The following is a 6,000-nucleotide window of genomic DNA, read 5'->3' as shown; positions in this document are numbered from 1 at the left end:
ATTTAGGTAGAAGCCAGGATACAGTTCACACAGAATACTCATGCATTTGGCAGATGTAAAGTTATAGAGACTGGGGATGGAAACATATCCTGAGGGCAGTGTTTCTCAACCTCAGCAACTTTAAGGTGTGTGGACTTCAACTCCCAGAATTCCCCAGCCAGCATGGGGAATTCTGTCCACACATCTTAAAGTTGCTGAGGTTGAGAAACAAACCCTGAGGGAATGACAGAAAGAGAATGAACAGCTAAGGATCCATACCTGGCTGCTTTTTTAACGTTTTCCACTCTCAGGTAGAATTTGAGAGACAGAATTTAACCAAAGTCAATTTGACTCCAGTCTTTAACCAACAAAGTTGTTAAATAGGAACTGTCCAAGGTCCTACAACTCAGCTCCATGTCCTATTGCAGAATTCCACTTCTTGTGCCTTGTGATTTCCTCTACGGTCAGCACAGGATACTTCATTGTTGACTGGAAGTAATTAGCAAGGAAGTGTCCACACATCACATGAACTAACTAAATTCCATTTGGATGTGACAGTGTACAGAATGTATTTGTTAATATGATTGGATCTGCTGCTGCTTCCAAGTAAGGGACTTTTGGAGTGATCTGGTAACAGATAACAGACAAAACCTGCAGCTTCTCCAGTCAAATGAAAATCAGCCATCTTGGCTATTTATATCAGCCACCTTTATGGTTGACAGCTTCCAGGGTTTTGTTTTACATCTGGAAGGGGAATTGTTGGTGGCCCACTCTGGGGTTAGGACCACCATTTTACCATCACATTTACATGTACCCAGCCCCCATAAGTAGAAAGGGAAGGGGGGGAAAGTATCAGGCAGGGATTTAGCAGAGATGTTCCAGAATCCATCTCCTTATCAAGGGGCAGGAACAGAGAGTTAACCTTTTTGTTAATTCTGTCTTCTGGGTTCGAATGACATTGTAACCAAATTACAATGGCTAGCCCAGCAATTAATCCTCGGTACTTTTAAATTAAATTTATTTATCTCCTAACTACGAAAAGACTAGACTTCTGGGTTTATGTGACACCATGCTGATCATGATGTATCATGGGAGCACAACTTACTTGCTCTGATCTCTCTTTGGTATCATACCAAACTTTTCTTCCATCCTTGTTCCCTAGTTGGGAAGTACTTTTTTCTTTTTCTCCTTTTCACCCATTATGATATCCACTGCCAGTTTCCTTGTCTCTGATACTATAGAACATGAAGACTGATTCAGCCAAATCTTAGCTTTAAAAAAAAAGGAGATACATGGCAGAGGTGAAAATAATCTAAATGCTTCTTTATTAAATATGCATTTTCTCCTCTCTTTGAACATCAGGCTACCAATATTTTAATATGATGATACCTGTTCACTAACACATACACTGTTTTGTCAGCCACATAAAACAGTAAGTAGGGTAGTAATAAGAAAAACAGATTAATTTCTTCAGATCTGCAAACTGTTAGAACTTAATTAGAATATTTCTTCATAAAATTTGCACATATATTGCTCCTGCCCTTACTCTCATTTTTCATGCTAATTTTTAAAAGGCCAAAGTACAGTAGATGTGGCATGGAACACTTTTCTTTCTGTTAGCTGGCATAAATCTCCTAAAACTTCCATTTTCTCTTCAGGTAAAACCATACTGATACCATATGTCTTTAAAGTTCACATGTATTGAATTCATGGAACTATTGTCATACCACTGATTCTGACATACATTTCCTTCTTTTGTTCAATGAATCAAGTACATGCTGTATTTAAAGACTCAGAACTAAGAAATGGTTGTGGGGTTGGCTTCCCCCCTCCCTTCCTTTAGTAATGTATAATTTTTAGAATCACATTCTGAATGGAAGTGACTCTCTTCTAATATATTGGGAATGCAAGGAGTTATTATCCCAACACATCTAGAGGGCTCTAGATTGGGAAAAGCTGACCTACTCAGTGCCTAAATCTTGGATCTGCATGTACACTGCCTTAGGCTTTATGGTAGAGAGCTAGGAAAATAAATAAATAAACAAGCAAACAAATAGATTTGTCTTTTCAAATTTTTCATAATGTGATATCTTATGATCATCATCTTTATCAACATCACTATTTTCCATGTCTCTATACTTGGATAAGTATTGTAATTGATGATGGCATCATGGCAACTACATATCAGTCCCATGGATATACAGCATAGGGTACAAGATGGTACCAACTAATATGTTAAGTTGGCAGAATAGTGCTGTCATGTCATCTTAACCAACAAAACCTATTCACCCACACCACATATTTAACATGCAGCCACACTTATCTGCAACTAGGAAGAGGTCACCCATGCTCCTTTTCTCTTTCTCCTTTCTCATATCAAACATGAACATTGCTGGAAGTGAGTCATTGTCATCACACTATGCATCTCTCCAGCTTATTATCACCCAGCTAATTATATGAAGCAGAGATGGAAATCTCTATTATCTAACATTTATGTTAGATTTGACTATGAATACTAGAGAAGAGATGCAGAACATTACTGTGTCCTTTCTATTTGGTCCACAGTTCCATTATCTTCAGTGCCATACCTTTCCTTGGCAAATGGTGTGAATACATGAACAAGATATGATTGTTCAAGCCTATGTATTGGTAGAATAAGCTTCTTTTTCACATTTGTACAATCTATTAACTTGGAGGTGGTGGGCACAGACAACATTCAGATCCCCTCCCCATTTGCCCCTTAAGAACCAGCCATGCATTTGTTGTTAGGGAATAATGAAAATAAGCTGCTGCACCATATGTCCTTAAAAACACTTTGACTTTATTCCTCTCTAATTATTAAGCTTCTTTGGTGGCAGTAAGCCAGTGGGAAAGGGATTAGAGAGGTTACTTTATGCCTCTGCACCCATGAAAATCTCTTGGCTACTGTAGTACTGCTTGGAGTGTCCTGAAAGCTTTAACGTAATCCCTGCTCTGTGGCTGCCACTGCCATTACTGCCTTCATTCTATTTAGATGCATGCAAATGCCAAGCTGTTATCCAACCAGTTTTGTACCAAGAAATATGTTATAATGCAGCCATCAGCCTGCTGTTCTGTCGCTCTCTAGATCTGTTGGGTCTCTATCTGTGTCAAATGTCTTGATAGTCCCAGTCACGATCAAGTCAAAGGTGGCTGTTATAGGATATTTAAAATCACAATCTTTTTACATACTGTCATTCTGGCCAAGAGTAGGCAGGAGATAGTAAAGATAAGTGCAAATCACCCAACTTCTATATGTAATCATTAATGGAGCATCATAGGTTTCAACTTATTAAAATGGTTGAGACATATGGTTTCAGTCATGAAAATGTAGATAGTCAGACTTTCAATCAATACAAGTCCTGACTGTGTTAGCCTAATGGCTGCATAATAGTTGGAAAATATGGAGTGGAAATTAAAACTGGCTTTACACTAGAGAGTTGCAACTTCGTCTAGATTGAGGGTTATGTATAACTTTTGAGTGGCAGGCAACAACTATAGTACAGTGGGCAGGACAAGGGCAAAAACAAAATTCCATTTCAGCTGTTATTATAATTATAGTTCATGTTTGTCACATTAAATGGCAATTTAATAACTTTTAGAGGGCTCTCAAAGCTACACCAAATTGCATGTGACCCTGAAGCCTTAGGCTGTTCACCTTAGACCAGTGTTGTCCAAACTTGGCCACTTTAAGATGGCTGGGGAATTCTGGGAGTTGAAGTCCACTCATCTTAAAGTGGCCAAGTTTGGACAATACTGCCTTAGACCAAGAACATGAATTGACATTCTGTTGAGCCAAGATTCTATTGGAAAACATAAGTGTATGGGCTAGCTACAGGAAGAATGATTTCTACAATGGCTTCATTTTTCATAGTCCAGAACTCCAAAGATTGAGGGAATTCAGTAAATTTAATATTTAGGTCAATCTTGATTTGTAAAGACAGATATAGAGATATAAATATAGCTGGCTGTGATACAGTAAATTCAAAGAGATTATTATTTTTAGTGTATTCAGAAAAGTTGCAAAATATTAATAAGCCTGGGGAACAAAATAGCTCTTTGGTATAATTTATTAAAATATTTTGATTGCTCTTGCATCCATAGATATTAAATATATGGTGAAATGGATTTACATACTAAATTGCAGTGGCACAATACGTATGCCTCATGGAATCAGTCAGACATTAGCCAGGACTTCAATCTCACTGATTTCATGGGGTCTCAGTGCAAATAATGAAGCCTGAATATAAAACTATGGCATGATTTTATTCCTATTCTAAATTCTGGAGAGAAGGTATCAATGGGATGATATGTTATTCAGATTCACTATGGAACTAGTAATGTTAACTATTAAAGATGCAGTTACATGAATGTTATTTCGCCCCATATAGTTGGAGTTACTATAGATATGCTCAGGTTTATCAGAATATCATTGCCAAACATAAACAGCATTATTTGATTACATAGTTTCACTGTGTACAATCATTATTACACTAGGAAATTAGATGATTGGCCTTAAGAAAGAGCATACAGTGTTCCTTGCATGTGGACTTTCTTAATAGCTGCCAGAATTTTGGCTTTAAAATGAATAGGCAGCATCTATGTTTATTGCTGACTGGAAACCCCTTCTAGATTTTTTGCATGAAACGGAAAGAAATGAACTTATGATTTATGGTTTTGAAGATTAGAAAAAAATAGATTATAAAAAAAAGAGAGGGCTTTTTTGTAACCACAGTTGTTGTTGTTGTTGTTCAGTCGTTAAGTCGTGTCCGACTCTTCGTGACCCCATAAACCATATTGCGCCAGGCCTTCCTGTCCTTCACTGCCTCCCTGAGTTTGCTCAGTTTCATGCTCATTGCTTCAGTGATGCTATCTAACCATCTCATCCTCTGCCATCCTCTTCTCCTTTTGCCTTCAATCTTTCCCAGCATCAGGGTCTTTTCCAAAGACTCCTCTCTTCGCATTAGGTGACCAAAGTATCTGAGCTTGAGCTTCATTATCAGTCCTTCCAATGAACAATCAGAGTTGATTTCCTTTAAGATTGACTGGTTTGACCTCCTAGCAGTCCAGGGGACTCTCAAGAGTCTTCTCCAGCACCACAGTTCAAAGGCATCAATTCTTCGGCGCTCAGCCTTCTTTATGGTCCAGCTCTCGCAGCCATACATTACTACTGGAAAAACCATAGCTTTGACTATGCGGATCTTTGTTGGCAAGAGTAAGAGGTAATTTTGTATCTGTACTTATAACTGCTGTAAAGACAATCAGAAGCTACTTCTTTCTATTTCTTTTCATTCTTTCTTTTTGCACTTTTGGCTTTCTCTTTGTTTTCTCTTTTCTTTACTGTATATTAGTTCTTGTTAGTTTTTATCTTCTTTTAATTTTTTTTAAATAAAAAGGATATTAAAAAATAAAATGAATAAGACGTTACTTACAGTGGAAGAATAAAGCAGAAAGCGTGGCATGCAACATTTGCGAATGGCCAGACTTCAAGCAATTGTAGGAAAGAGCAGTTTACTCAGAAGTGTGTCTCTCCTTTTGCTTTGGAAGAGCATAAAAGCAAATGTAGACTTTTATAGGTCAGTCTTATGCTTACCCTTAAGCACATATTATTGGCTGAAGCTTAACTGTATGACTGTTAACATGGTTTCTCCAAGATGAAGCCAAAACAGAGAAGGACCTTGGACTGGGCAGGGTCTGGTTTTTCTTTTCTTTTCTTTTGTTTAATTTTCACCTCTTCAAATGTTTTGATTGACTAAACCAGTCCAGATATGTATTTTGAAGTATGAGATATTTATTTAATTCATTTAAAACTAGGGTGCTTATGTTTGTATGAGAAAACGTTAATCGATTCCTGTATTGGGTAGGATATTTTAAACAAAGTAGCTAGTCACCCTAATCGGTGTTATGTTCAACTGCAAAGGCCATGTCAACTTTGGTGGTAGCGTCATTTCTCACTATGGAAAATGTACCTGACTTTGCTCCCTTCTCAGCACTTTCTACCTA

This window comes from Python bivittatus, unplaced genomic scaffold, assembly GCF_059951505.1.
Source record: "Python bivittatus isolate LINGU-HERP-01145 unplaced genomic scaffold, Pbiv_v1 ctg000330_np1212, whole genome shotgun sequence".
NCBI classification, from domain to species: Eukaryota; Metazoa; Chordata; class Lepidosauria; order Squamata; family Pythonidae; genus Python; species Python bivittatus.
The sequence above is the reverse complement of the archived record's forward strand: the minus strand, read 5'-3'. Positions refer to the sequence as shown.